Source organism: Protopterus annectens, chromosome 5.part1 (genome assembly GCF_019279795.1).
Source record: "Protopterus annectens isolate FY-2018-M chromosome 5.part1, PAN1.0, whole genome shotgun sequence".
NCBI lineage: Eukaryota > Metazoa > Chordata > Ceratodontiformes > Protopteridae > Protopterus > Protopterus annectens.
In genome coordinates, this window is record NC_056736.1 from 330,308,544 (window position 1) to 330,324,703 (window position 16,160).

Sequence of the window (16,160 nt, forward strand, 5' to 3'; positions counted from 1 at the left end):
AATAATTTCCACATGATGAAACCAAACAATAGAAGATAATTTGACTGTAACCCTGTGTACCAGCTTAGGCTTGGAGTAACAAAGAAATATTTGGTACTGTACAGAAATCAACTTTTTTCCCTTTACTGTAAAGCATTGTGGTGTCTGCATTGGTAGGTAGTATGTGGAAGACACAGACCCCCACATAGCAATTCGGGATGATGCTCCTCCCTGCAAATATGAATAAATACGTGGTATTTTTTAATAAAAATCTGTATTTTAGTGAATTTTCACTCAGATTGTTTATTTTTTTTTTCTTTCTTTTGAAATTCACTCTAATTATGTAGAACCAGCCATGGTCAGGGTAGAAAAGAGTAACAAATAAGTTAATTTATTAAATTAGCAAATGATTATATTAAAAAATATTACAGTAGACAAAATCACATAATAGGTAATATATAAATGAAAGTTATGTACTTACCATAACACTAGCTCCATAATGTCTTCTTCTGTATGTCTCAACTTGTGGGTTACCATATCCAATTTGGATCTGAGGTCAGCATCTCAGACTTTTCAGCCTCATTGCTCAGTCTCCTCTATCCATAGTGCTCTTCCCTCTCTGAATCTCCTCAGACCATGTTCCCTCCCCATACTCCTTAGCAATATCAAAACTAAATACAAAAGATCCCCAAAGGAATGATAAGCAATCCCTACAAAACCGGGATATAGAAAGGGCTACTAGTAAGAAGCTGAAGTACAAGCTTTAGGCAAGTCTGTACAGTCAGCCAAAAGCCTCACAAAAGAAGTAGTAAATTAGAAGTGGGAAGGAGGAAGGGATGTGGTTGAGATGGAAGAAAGAAGACAACACATATCTAGCATTATGACAAGTACATAACTTTCATATCTGATGTTATCTTTTTCATCCATCTTAACCTGTTGTCAGAGTCCCCAGCTAGTAAAACCCCAGGGTGGCATTAGAGACAAAATCCTGCAAAATGGTGTAGCCAAAGGAGGACCTGGCTATAGACTGAATATGTAGTTTGTAATGGCTGACAAAGGTATGAGTACCAGACTAAGTAGTAGCTGCACAAACTTCATCTAATGTGGTTTGGCATAGAAGGATATTGACTTGGTAAATGCCTGAGTAGAATTACCACGTAATGGAATTGCTTTTGAAGAGTATACAAAGGAAATACAATAGAAAAGCCATCTGGTTAACATCACTAGAAACTGGCTTGCCCTGCTGAGGTGTGGAAAAAGAAATAAAAAGCTGGCCAGATTTCCTGAAGAGCTTAGTTCTGTCCAAATAAAATCTCAGTTGTCAATGAACATCCAAACAGTGAAACCAATATTCACCATTGTTGATGAATCTGAGGAAGAAAACAGGTAAATGAACAGACTGATTCAGATTAAACTTAGAAGCGACTTTAGGTAGAAAGGAAGCATTAGTATGCAGAAAGACCGTGTCCTTGTGAAACACAAGGTAAGGAGGATAATGCCTGAAGATCTGACACTCTTTCAGCAGAAGTAACATTTACTAAAACCAATATCTTCCAAGAAAGCATGTTCAAATGTATGGTAGCTGTTGGCTTGAATAGAGGACTAGTCAAAGTTTGCAATAGAAGAGTCAAATCTCAAGGTGGAACCAAATCCCTAATAGAAAGTTTAAGGGGAAAACTGCTTTTTAGAAAAAATACCAATAAGTCCAAAAAGGCAACCACAGTGTTCTACCACGATCACAAATAATAAAATGAAATACTGCAAGCAGCAATTATCACCAGCCAACCTTGAAGAAATCTGTTTTATTCACAATGATAAAATGGTTGAGCGCTTTCATCCCCATGTAACAGGGACTTCATCAGAATCAAAGTAGAAAGCTGCCAGTTCATTTAAATAATAAACAAACAGTGACATCACACAATTGTATAAAAACTTTTAAAGATACCATTTCATATACCAAAATGTATGTCCAATGCTTAAAGTACAATCAATATAATAACTATAAGAACAATGTGCTTTATGAAAATGTCAGAGTTTAAAAAATAATTTTATATGATAATTTCCAAAGACACGTATTGTAAACCAATAATAAGTGCATAAACACAATATTCTTAAGTGATCGCATTTCTGATTAATATGGATTTGAGGGAACTCATTTCATTTAATCCTGGTGTTTGTGTGGCTTGCAGTCTTATTTGCCATTTAATCTCTCTTTCCTCAATATAACTTCTGTAATCCCCCCCCCCCGGGTTTGGTATAACTCGGTCTATTATGGCAAAAGAGAAATTAATAAAACAGGTGCATGTTGCAGAATGTTTATAAAATGCATTGTTCATGTTTTTCTTAGAAATCTGATACTGGTGTTCATACATCCTGTCCCTTAACTGTCTCTCAGTTTTTCCAATATAATAGGCTGGGCAGGATTTACAAATAGCAAGATAAATAACCCTGGTTGTCTGACAATTACCTGTGACAAAACATACTTTGACTTTAACAAATTCTCCAAAATAGTGTCTTTTTGTCATAGATATATTTGCATTGTGAGCACATACCACATTTGGATGTGCCTAATTTATCTAAATTCCAAATTTGTGGGGTTTGTTCTAAGCTTTTCTTAAGGTTTATACCTGTTTTAAACACAAAACTGGGCTTAACACCAATTGTTGACCACAATATGGGATTACATTTCAAAATAGCTCAATTATTTTCTATAACTTTCCTAACTTGGTGAGCCCTTCCCCAGTAAAGAATAACCATAGCTCTCGCAAATTTTTTTCTTCCACTAAGACATCTCTTTCTTGTATGCACTGCCAAGTAGAGACTTACATTTTTTCCCCATTCATTTTTAACATTTTCCACAGTCTCATCAACTAGTTTATCAGGGTAACTTCTCTCACAAAACATCTCAGCTACTTTATGCAGCGCACTCTCAATATCACCTGCCATCGATGTCATTCGGGCAACTCGCACAAGTTGCCCTTTGACAATACTTTTCTTTTGGTGGTGTGGGTGGCTACTAGAATACTCTAAGTAAGACTCGCTGAACATGGGTTTTCTATATACATTGGATTTAAACCCATTATCAAGCTTCTGAATATAGGGATCTAAGTAATGTATACCCTGGGAGCTACTAGTGTAAGTGAATCTCAAAAAATTGGTCGCTTCACTCAAATAATCAATAAATTCTTTGATTTTAGCCTCTGTACCTGTCCACAGAATAAAGATGTCATCCAAAAACCAAACACACATCCTCACATGTTTAAATAGCTCACTGTTAAAAACCTTACTAATTCCCATTCTAATAACACCAGGTTTGCGTATATGGGAGCACATGAGGCTCCCATAGCTGCGCCTTTGTTCTGTTTGAAATACTCGCCCTCAAAATATATGTAATTATAATCTAGCACTAAACCCATAAAGTCAATAATTAAATTTACCTTATCATCAGAAAAATTAGCATTTCTACATATACTGTCAGAAAATGTCCATCCCTTCATGTCTAGGTATTGATGCAAACAAGTCCATCACATCAATAATGAGAAAGATAATATTTTCTTCCCATAATGTGTCCTTAATTCTGCTTAAAAAGTCCCACAAGGTATTCTGCACCATTACACATATGGAAATTATCATATAAAATAATTTTTTAAACTTTGACATTTTTATAAAGCACATTGTTCTTATAGTTTTTATATTGGCTGTATTTTAAGCATTGGACATACATGTTGGTATATGGAATGGTACATTTAAAAGTGTTTATACAGTTGTGTGATGTCACTATTTGTTTATTATTTAAATGAGCTTGCAGCTTTCTACTTTGATTCTGTTGAAGTCCCTGTTACATGGGGATGAAAGCGCTCACTCATTTTAACATTGTGAATAAAACAGATTTCTTCAAGGTTGGCTGGTGATAATTGCTGCTTGCAGTGTTTCATTTTACTATTTTTGCCTTTTAGAAAAGCCTTTGACAGTCTGAGGGATAGGGAGTTATTTAAGCCAACATGAAAATTAGATATGATGGCTAGTTGTCCCTTAATAGTGGAGTAACTTAGCCTAGAATAAAACAAAGCAACCAGGAATCTAAAATTGCATCAAAAGGAGCAGAGAAAGGGTCCATGCTTTTAGAAGATGCACAAATAGGAAAATGCTTCCATTTGCTGGCATAAACTGTCCTGGTGGAAGGCACAATTTTGGGAAGACAGGAGGATAAAAACAACTCTTTTGGAAAACTTGGAATCTTTGGTCATTATGGGAAATTGGAGAAACTAAGTGGTCAGTTTGAGAGACTTGAGATTCTGATAAGGTTTGCCCACATTGAGCAATATCAGATCTGGAACCTGATGGAGAACCCAATCAGCATGTCTCAAATAAGGCTACAAGTAGGGAAAGTAAACATGTCTGGGCCAAAAAAGAGCAATGAGAATGACTGTCACTCTGCTGTGGGCTTTTTCTTAAGAAAAGTTATTGTCAGAGGGATGATTGGAGGGTAGGTGTAAAGGATACCTGACAGCAAAGCATGGAAAATAATATGCCTCAATGACTGCTTCTCTGAATTAGAGCAAAAGCTGCTGCACTTGGTGTTGGTGGGGGAAGTAAAAAGATCACAGCATGGGAATCCAAAGTGACTGAACACTCTCATCACTATGTCTGGATTAAGAGACCACAAATGGGGCAGCAGGATCCTCCTGCTCAGTCTGTCTGCTAGGATGGTCGTGTTCCCTGGGATGTACATTGCTATCAGAAGTCATTTTGAGAACATAATCCATTGCCAAACCCTCATGGTCCGTCAACATAAGGGATATGACAGGGTTTTTCCTTGCTTATTTATTTACCAAACCACTGATATGTTGTCAGATTAATTGACAATCACACCTTGGGGAGAGCATCCTGGAAAACCTGCAATGCTTGGAGGACTGCTTTCATTGCCAAGACATGCCAAGACTGGCTTCTGATTCTGAACAGGCACCTTGGACTGTCTTCCCTTCAAAATGCCCCCTGCCCACCCCAGGAGAGATGTGTCCGAAGTAATTGTGTCCAGTGATTGAGATAGAATAAATGGGCAATCTGCCTATAGTAGATGGGATTCCAGCACCAGTCAATGTGGTGGTAGAAAACATAGTGAGATGGATGGGAAAGTCCATTGGATAAGATAATATTGAGCAGTGACGGGTGGTATCAAGATGGCATCCAATGAATTCCAGGGTCTGAACTAGTTGCAGGATAGATTTTTTGTAGTTCACAGTGATGTCCAAGGATAGATTTAACTGAAACAAATAATTCTGGTCTTGGATTAGAGATGCTCTGGTGGTCATTGTGAGGATCCAGCAGTCCAGATAAGGGAAGATCTGTAATCCTTGTAGCCTGAGCCAAACTGTGACCACAGCCATGCACTTGCTGAACACCCAGGGAGGTCTTTAGTGAGACCAAAGTGTAGAGGCCAGAACTGGTAATGACTGACTTCCAGATGAAAGATCATAAACCTCCTGAAATTCCTCAACATCTTTATGTTGATGTAGGCATCCTTGAGGTCTTCTAAGCACATGCAGTCATCCCTCATCAACCGAAAGGAAATAAACCACATTGTGACCATCCAGAATTTCGTCTGGTTCCCATAACAATTTAATGCATTGAGGCAGAAAATGGGCCCGAGGCCCTTGTTCTTGTCATGTACTAAAAAGAATCTTGAGTAGACACTGGATCTTCTTTGGTCTGGAGGGACTTCTTGGATTACTCAGTTTCACAACAGCTTTTTTATTTCTGCAACTGCTTTCCTTTGCTGATGACTTGAAACATTGGTAATGGATGTCTAATTCTCCTTTGAAGCAAATACAAAGGAAATTAAGTAACCACTGGATATGCCCTCAACACCCAACCATCTAAATTGATGGTTTTCTTATCTTTTAGGTGGAGACCCAGGTGTCCTCCACTTGCCCATTAAGAGGCAGTCAGGAAGACCCCCTCAGAAGCAAGGACTCCAGAAGCCCTTGTTCTGCAGATGACCTCTGTCCATAGAACGGTGTCCGTTGAAGTCCCTCCTGCCATGGGGCGGGGTCACCATCACCAACAGTGTCCTGGGAAAGCTGCTGCTACTTATGAAAGAAGAGACTTTTGCCACCCTTCTTTTTCCAATAAAAGGACCTCTGTGTGGTGGAGTAACATTCTCCAACAGTAGACAGCATCTTCCCTTCATGTTTGCTACTGGTCTAAGTTTTTTTGATTTTTTTTTACCAATAAGAGTGGAACCATCATTGACCACATTTAGAAAGGATGTATTAAGGCAGTTTGCAGTGTTAAGTAAATACATCCGAGCATGATAACAGATCATAATACCAGTGCCTGCTGTTCAGTCTGTCCCATCAGTAGAATTTGAAAGAAGTCTTATTGACATATTGGAGATGAACTGCATAACAGATTTCTGAGCCTGCTACAGTGCAATGACTTTGACATCTTCAGAACCATATCTCTGCAGCCTTGTCAAATGACCCAAATAGTTCAGTGCATACAATGAGAAGGTGGCTGACACATAGGTGTGCTACCCTAGATGAGCCAAAGCATGAGACTCCTTATTTGAGGGATGGATCTTAGAGCTCTCCTCAGTGATCTCCTATTTGGTGGCAGCTGCAACCACAATGGCATCCATCACAGGACCTTTGCTCCAAATCTGTCTATCCTTGGGGGTAATCAGTACTTTGGACTATGGGGAATTGTCTGCACCACATATGGTTCCCATTCGCAGCCTCCAGGATACTATGTCAATAAAGTCCTCTGTGACTCAGGAAAGCCAAGATGCTTACTCTTACATCTGATCTTTGAATGAAGCTCTCAGGGAGGGCAAACACTGGAAAACACCAAAGAAGTAGGAGATCCTATATCCTCGGAAGGCTAGAAGAGTAATTGGATGGGCTGACCCAGACTCAGTTAATGCAAGCCAAAGGAAGAAGACGGACCAAAGGATCAGGGTAGATCTGACTAAGCAGCAGAAATTCAAGTCTCTAATTGGGAGAGAATCCTCTGTCCCATATCGAGTGCTGACACTGAGGCTGGACAGCTAGGCACTGTCCAATTCAAATCCACCTGACCCTAGAGCCTTGGCCTGAAACTTTGGCTCCAAGAAGTGCCCAGCACCAACAGGGTCAGAGTCAAGAAAGTACAGCTGTGCAAATAAACTTAGCATAAACAGTAGATGTTTGCTTGATCACTCCTGCCGTAGTCTTAGCTTTATGGGTTATATTCTGTCTAGGATATAACAGCTGTCCAGCTTCCAAAGATTCAGGGCACCATCTACACCCCCTTAGCCATTTCCAAAAGAAGGTGGATAGACTGTTGTCTGAGATAGAAGGGAATTACCACAATGTTCTTGGGGAATTCCTTCTGAACCTTAAGAAGTACCCTGGAAATATTTGGAAATGGTATAAAAGCATACAGGAACATTCCTGTCCAAGGAAAGAAAAAGGCATCTGTCCTCTAGGCCTTCTTACATGGAGTCCTGGAACAGAATCTTGCCAGCCAATTGTTCAAAGATGAGGAAATAGGTCTACTTGAGGAAATTTCCACAGATGGATTAAATGTTGGAAACCCCCCAATCTAGTTTCCATTCATGAGGGTCTTCATTTTTCTGCTCAGCTTGTCCGCCACACAACTTTACTTTGATGTGATATAGGATGTTTTTAGAGTGAGACTGTGCTGTGAAGCTATGTCTCAAGCTAACATGGCTAGTCTAAGGGGGTACGACCTGGTTCCTCCTTGCATGTTGATGCACCACATGACTGTGGTATTGTCTGAAACAGGGGACCAAAGGTGATTCAGAGAATCAAAATGCCTTAATCAGGGCAAGCATTTCTTTTATATTTATGTGCTTGCATCTATCCTTGGTGTCCCACACACCTTGCACTTTTATCCCTTCTGAAACTGCTCCCAGGCAATGTCTGAAGAGTGGTGACTGACTGCTTCAGAGCATGGATGGGGATCAGGGCAAGCATTTCTTTTATATTTATGTGCTTGCATCTGTCCTTGGTGTCCCACACACCCTGCACTTTTATCCCTTCTGAAACTGCTCCCAGGCAATGTCTGAAGAGTGGTGACTGACTGCTTCAGAGCACGGATGGAGAAGGGGAGACCACGGTTTAGGAAAATTTGTTGTCTCCACCAAGTGATTTTTCTTCTGACAAATCCCAGCACTGGAACTTGACATGACCAGGGATGTTGGTGCTGTGACCAAAGAGACATCAGATACCAATGCATTTTTCTCATGTGTGTCTTGCCAGGGGGAATCATTAGAATCATAGCTGCTAACAGACCCAAACTCCTAAAGCATTTCCTCATAGTGATCAAATTCTGAATGTAAAATCTTAGAAATAGATATTGATACAGATGTATTTTGCCCCATAAAAGAAGCACTTTTTGAAGTGAGGTGTCTAGCTGATATCTTAGAAATACAATCCTGTGTGAAGGAGTCAAAAAAAGACGTTTGAATGTTCTCTTGGAATCCCAGCTTGCATAAGTGATCTCTCACCCAAGTGAGAGATTACTGACACTTTAGAGAAAACTTTGCAAGTATAAGCAAGTCATCTAAATATGGAAAAAATGTGGAGACCCTGTAGCAGACAATGAGCTAAAACTGGAGCTAGGCACTTTGTGAACACTCTTGGTGTAGTGGATAGTCCAAATAGTCAGGCAGAGAAATGATAATGTGCTCCGGACACATAAAACCTTAAGAAACACCTGATGTTTGGATGAATAGGGATGTCATGATAAACATATTTTAAATCCAGTGATATCAGCAAATGTGAATGAGGAAGAATAACAAGTTGTGAAGTAATATCATTTTGAACTTGGGCACTATCACAAATAGGTTTAGGAAAGAAAGATCCAGAACTGGTCTCCAAGCATTTTCTTTTTTGACAATAATACATACTTGAGAAAAAAACTTTTCCAACCTAGAAAAGAGGATCTGGTTCTGTCATTCCCTGGGACAGCATGTGTTGAAGGAGAAGGAGAAATGAAAGAGTCTGTTCTGCTGGATGAGAAATTAACCCTTGGAAAGACAGTATTTCCTTCTGCTGCCATCTTTAACTTGATGAATGATCTTCAGCACCCATTTGTGTGAAACTATCTGTTGTCAAAGAGAAAAGTAGAGCTTCAGACTTTCTGAAAGGCATTAGGGACTGCTATGGTGAGGGTAGGAAGGGGGACAACATATCTTAAATAGTCATACTGACTTGTTGTACTGTCTTTGGTTTTGGGGAGTTCCTGAATTCTTTTTGGAATCCAGTTGCCATTTCTTCTTAAATTTCTGTTTACCCACATTTTGTTGTGATTGTTTATTTTGTTTTTTTGTGAAAACTAGATGAGGGTTTAGATAATCCCTTAGAAAATTTGGAAAAAGAGGGCTGAAAAATCTTACAGAGTCCCTCTTTCAGATTATCCCTTTCATCACATGTTTTGATAGCCTCTGCAGTACAGGGACCAAAAACTAAATGTCTATCCAAATGAAAATTTTAAAATCTAATTTTTCATATCATCTGGTTGGTTCTGATGACACAGCCAGGTAAACTTCTTCAAAACAATACCAATGGATGTAGCCCTGGAAGAGGTTTCAACTGAGTAATACACATACTTTAAAGAATGAGTTGTGGGTGGTGCAATGGATACAACTAAATTATTTAAAGCAGATTTTTCTTCACAAGAAGAAACTGCAGACAGAAGATTCCTCATACTTTCACAATTAGTCAGAGTAAACTTCAATATACGAATCAATGTTGCAGAAACATACGCATTTTCCCCATACTTATCAACAATTTTCTCATCCTTGTCAGAAAAAGTAGGACTGGAATTAGCCGAATATTTAGCAGCAGTAGGATTAACTAAAATTATATTTGTTGGGTCAAGTTTGTGAAGAGTGTATAAAACCTTAAAAAGATTCAGGAATTTTATAAATTATATCTGTCTTTTTTAGGGGCAGCTGGCTGACTATCAGAAAAATTGCAGACAGTGACATGCACATCCTCCAAAACTGACAAAATTGGGGGGAATGGGTGAAGGTTCTGGAAATTCCATCCATAACAGCTGATAGTATTTTCTGAGGAACTGAGAAACCTCAGTGGTCTCCCACCAAAAACACTGGCATATTCTGGGAATAATGTCAGAGAAATATAACCCCCCCCCCCCACAGGGAGAATCAGAAACTTAGCTCTCCTCTGAAACTGAACTCAGCTCTGAGTCTGAATTAGAAAACTGAGAAGAAAACCTTATATCTAGCCCTTCATATTCCTGTCCAGATTCAGAATCTTGAATATCTATAGGAAAAGAGGTATCTCGCTTTCTTTTACCAGAAAGCACTTTATAAGAATGATCAGTAGCCTGACTTAAACCATGAGCCAGACCCAATAAACTTCTCCTGTCCAAGGACATATGAGAAGGAGTAGATTCATCCTCAGTTTTCTGTGTCTTTTTGACAGGAAAAATGGGACCAACAATGTTTTAAAGGCAGCAGATTCTCCAGTGATAGCCACAACATTTTGACCAAAACAAGGAAGTCTTTCCTGTTCCCTCTCCCAGGACCAACAAGATTGACTCTCCTTTGCTCATTAACTGAACCCCAACAGCTGCAGCAGATACAGCGAACTGCAAGTTCAGGGTGGCTGTAGGTGCTGCACCAGCAGGATTCGGAGTAAAAGATGAGTGATCTGAGAAACAAACAGCAAAGCCACCCACATGTGGCTGAGCCAAATTGCTAGCCTGCTGTTGCGGCAAAGCCTTTTTGCTTAACTTTTTCTTTTTTGTGGTTGTAAGAAGGACTGACCATGGTCTCAGTAATTTGTTCCATGATCTAACTGAAAATGGTCTAACTGAAAATTATGCCTCTTTCCCAGGCTAAACAAGTAGCAAAAGCCACTAAAAATGTATAGTCTTTAAAAGTAGCTTTTCATATAAAAACACAGTAAAAAAGCACACTTTAAAATACTTTCCAGCCACAAAAAAGGCAAAACAAACACAATTTTCTAGAGAAAATGTTTTCAATTACTTTAAACAATTTTTAAACTAACAAGAAAAAAGTGTACTCCTGTTTAAAAGTCTAGTGAGGTCTCATGACAGTGCATTATAACATAAACTCCTAGCTTAAAAATAACTTTCTTAAACAGGAAAGTTTGATAAAACATTTTTTTTAATGTGGAAGGTTTTTCACGCAAAGGAACTTTATCTGTCCAGCAAAGGAACAGCACAAGCTGACTGCTGATCCTTGAAAGCCCACAGAGGAGCACTCTGTTCAACAGCTGGAGAACTGTGAAGGGTTTGATGCCCAAACCTGTCATTTTAGTCAGCTCATATCAGGCTGGCAATTGGTTTGGGTGCGTGGTATTTGCCCTAAAGCTTTGGAAGGCAGATGGCTATTATATTCTTGGCAGGATATAAACCAAATAGCTAAGTTTAATGCCTCAGTGACCAATATGATGAACGTCCAACAGGACATTTTTTTCAAAGTTTTTCATTTCCTGCTGAATCAGCTATTGATTTTCCATATATGCATATGTTCAGTGTTCCTTATGCTGCATGTAACTATATGGAACATCTCTTTCATAGTTTAGGGTTCAATGAATGCAAAGTTCCAGATACAATGGAATATATTCTGCCATCCTAAGTGGATATGAGGTGTTGCTTAAATATTACTTTTTAATATGAGGTGTTACTTAAATATTACTTTTTAAGTATTTCAGAATGAACAAAACATCACTGGAGTTTTATTATATATGTATATGTCCTTCTCCAGTTACAAGCATTACAAATAAACACTTCCTTCAGACCGTCCCTTCTTCCATAACTCAGGGTTGTGCACTGGCAGTGACTAAGTTCATATATCTCAACCTCATAGTGTGAGAAATCTGGCCAAATACTAAAATAATGGGGGGACAAAGGACCAAAAATTGGGACATGATTTAAATATCACTCTTATAAACTTAAAAAGGTTGCTAGAGTAATAGGATATGTGTTGCCATGCATGTTCTGAAGGAACCTTGGCTCTAGATGGTTGTCACTGTTGAACTGAAGCCCTGACCCCATGTGCAAAATGGGAATAAAGGGCTGTGGGTAGGTGAAGCCTGAAACTCAAATGTATGTCATTATGTAGGGGTATCAGTCCTCACTGATTTGTCAGAAAACCACAAATTTTATGAGGAACCAACCAAAAATATGAGGCAAAAATGTGGACATTCTTTAAAAATCTGGACAGTTGAGAGTATGAGTAAGGTCCTTTGGAAAGGGAAGATAAGTAATGGAGTAATTATGCAGCAATGAGGTCTTCAGTGTAATTAATCTCAGTTTTATCTACCAGGTGCGTGCACAACCACATAGCTAAGTTCTTACTAGGCATTCACAGCTGCAAACATGTTCAGTTTAAAAGGGAACAATTTTGCCAAGTTGGGTGGCATCTAGATATCATTTGGAAACATAACATTCTCATAAAACATGCACACATGCATGTTTACATGCATATATAGTGTGCTGAATGGCAAGTATGGTGCTGCATTTCTCTTTTCATCTACAAAATAATGTGATTTGTTTCTCACAGACTGACAATAATAATGAAAATAATTAAACATTGTGTTTGTTTCTGTTTGCCTTTATGAGTCTTTTTAGTTCACAACAGTATGCATGGAGTAATTATCAAATAAAACTACTATATCTATTTTAATGGTTGTCAAGTCACTACTTTTTGTGTCATGCACATATCTTATGACGCTGTCCCCCTCTCTTGTTCCAGTGAGTGTATCTACAGTTCTTGCATCACTCATATCTTTCCTTCAACTAATGTGAGCTCTATACCACAAACCAAAATTTTTAGAAATAAAGAAATCTGTGAATTAAAATTACAGACATCATGGATAAAGCATCTCTGGATAATCTTTACAATCTTGAAAGACTTTTTTTCTACCATCAGAGTAAATATTGTACAAGAATATTTAAGCATGATAGCCCCTAGGAGACATTTGAAAAAAAAGAAACACTATCCACTTAAAGTGCAGTAAAACTGTATTATATTGTAAAATAACCACCTACAGTGAGTAGTATTTGGCTTACATTACAGTTTTATCAGAAAGTTATTGTTTAATAACGGCATCAGAGACAGGCATGAAACAGACACGTTTGCAATTGTCCTAAGTGACATAGAATAAATAGTGGTAAATGCCTGGAGATGCCTAGGCATTGCAATAGAACAAATATTTCTTAATGAATTAATATCAGCAGAAATGCATCAGAAATATTGTACTAGTGCATCAAAGTGATGATTTTATATGCTGTGTAATCAATGTCTGTTTTACATTTGCACTATTTCTAAAACTATGCTCTTTTCAGTTCTGAAATTCTTGTCTATGCAGTCCTACTGTTCATAAATAAGCTCTATAAATGTGTAGAGCAGAATGGGTTTTCATCTAAAATTATTGTGTGGTAACATGATTTCTAATCACATTGTGGTGCTGGTATGTTAACAGTGTCTTTATCTACTTTCAGGAAGTATCTCAAAACTGCTGAGCCTCTGAAGGTTTCTGTCAGAATATGCCATTACTCTGTCAAGTGAAAGCAGTGACAAGCTGGACTCCCTTTGCCTCATTCCTGTAGCAATTCCAGTCCCACATCACCAGCATCATAATCCCAACACTCTGCACACCACAGTGCTGAGTCATCTGACCGTAAGTAACTACAGGGTATCTATCCCTATGGAGATAGATAAGGGTTGTATTATTTAATGTTTTTCTGTTTCGTACCACAGGATATCAACCACTAGGGCATAACAGCCATATGAAGACTTAAACAGAGGCAAGTCACCAAGGGAGTGTAACTGTCACACTTCTGTTTAATGTAGCCCAGATTTAGGAATAAGCTCTGCTGTCTTGGAAAAGTATGTAAAATACTGGGGGGGCAGCTCATCCATCCCACTGGTAGCTCACATACTTCTTCTAAAGGGGAGCAAGGGGTCAATTTAATCTTCTTGAGTCTCTGAGTAGTAAAACACCATGAAAACAAGAAAATGAGGCTCCAAGCAGTAAAAGCAGGATAATTTATTGTAGTGACAAGCACAAAATAACTACGTTAAGTACTTTCACCAGGAACACTCCTAGACTTACTCAAAACGAGGAAGCCTGGGAGTGTTCCAGGTGAAAGTGCTTAATGTTGTTATTCTGTGCTTGTCACTACAATAAATGATCCTGCTTTTACTGCTTAGAGCCTCAGTTTCTTACTCTATTTGAACGTAACACTGTAGGGCAGCCACGGTGGTGCAGCGGTTAGCATTGCCACCTCACAGCAAGAGGCTCCCCAGTTTGATTCTCGACTGGGGTGCTTTCTGTGCGGAGTCTGCATGTCCTCCCTGTGGTCGCATGTGTTTCCTCCGGGTGCTCCGGTTTCCTCCCACATCCCAAAAACATGCAGTAGGTGGATTGGACACTCTAAATTGGCCCTAGGTGTGAGTGTGTGCATGTGTGTGCCTTCTGTGGAAGGTTGGGCGCCGGGCTGGCAACTCGACACTGTAAAACTCCACTGCCAATCATGAGCGGACAGATGATCCGCTGTGGTGACCCCTAACCGGGAAAATCCGAAAGAAGAAGAAGATTTGAAGGTAACATTGTAAGCAGGCTTGTAACAATCAACACAGATATCGTAATCAGAAGCAACATCTGTTTGTGTAACTATCTGTCATTCAGGCTTTGAGAGAAATGTACTGAATGTTTGCTGCCATTAAGACACTGATAAACTGGTAGTTCTTGACCTCTTTAACACTGGCTGAATTACCACCAAAAGAGAATGTTCCAAAGGAAGTTGTTCTTTTCTGAAAAATCAGCTGTATTATTTTGAACAGCAATAATGCTTGGGAAGAGTGAAAATTCTTACACACAGTAGAAATGCATTTACAAGCTATTTACATAAACTATCCACATTGTTTCAAATATTCAGCATGACCTACATAACCTAATGATAATTTAAAAGGCCACTTCCTTTGGAATGCTGGTCTTTTCAAATGTTCACCATCACACCCTATGCTTCACTATGTTCCACCCAATAATGTATTCAACAATCCATAAGCAACTTATAACTCAGTATAGGTGGTAACTTTGGCTAACATCAAAGATTGAAACAATACTAATTTCATGAGCTTTAATCATACCTTCACTTAAGAACATGGTCCATTCCCATCATGGTATTAGAAACCCAAAAGACATAGAAAAATTAAACGGAATAAGCTGTTAATACACATCCAAAATTTCTTCGAAATATGTCAGCTTTGTTCAGACGTTTCAGGCACCAGGCCGAGCTCCATATATATGTCATTACGTACATCACCACATATAAAAAGCACCCATTAACATAACCTTCCCCTAAACTAGTGCTCAGTCCATTTATATTACTTTGTCTGCTTATAAATAATACCTTTGGCCGCATTCAACTACTGAAACATACACCTTAATGCAGTGCTGCATCCATCCAACTGTCATTAGTAAATCTAAACAGAATAGAGAAATAACTATAACTAAAGAAATATAACTATATTAAAATTTAGAAATTGTATTCTCCCTTCATATAAACAGATGTGATCTTAAGCCCAGAATGTTGCCATGTGAGGGTAAATAAACAAAAAAAATATATGCATATCCATATAATGCACTATCACAGCCCCTCAAGCAACCATATCATATGCTCTCATTTTAATACCGGTCCTTTTATAGTTGTCTATCTCTTGAAAACTCATAATCCCATATTCCCATATGGATAATGTCTTAATCAAAATTAAATATGTTTGTACTCTAGCCATGTATATATCCATTTAAATACAGACAGTGCCTGTTCCCAGACTGTTAACTAAAATGAATTATGTCAGTTAAATACACAACAGCGGAACAGTTAAATAAGCATAATATGTCAGCAACACACCCATATTAAATGTGTGCATATCCTAACTTCTCAAAACCTTTTACTCAGTACACAACTCACCTTAACATTCACATCCAAAGATAAGAGCCCATAGTAAATATCATATATCCTCCTAGAGGTGCCTGCAGATATTATTACAAAATTTGCTTACATATATGAACATATAAATGTGACCTATATGGTCCACCATGAAAACAAATATACCGTCCAACTGCAACAACATCATATCAAGATTTATGAAGACTTACAAAAGTTTTCCC

At 38.5% G+C, this 16,160-nt stretch overlaps 1 protein-coding gene across 2 annotated transcripts in view; it reads left to right on the plus strand.

Annotated features, from left to right (window-relative positions):
• Positions 1 to 16,160, plus strand: part of ZBTB20 (zinc finger and BTB domain containing 20) — a 607,056-nt gene that overhangs the window by 531,466 nt on the left and 59,430 nt on the right. For both annotated transcript variants that reach the window (XM_044073007.1, XM_044073006.1), the window contains one exon: positions 13,486 to 13,664. The gene's annotated coding sequence lies outside the window, so the exon portion shown is untranslated. The remainder of the gene's footprint in view (positions 1 to 13,485; positions 13,665 to 16,160) is intronic.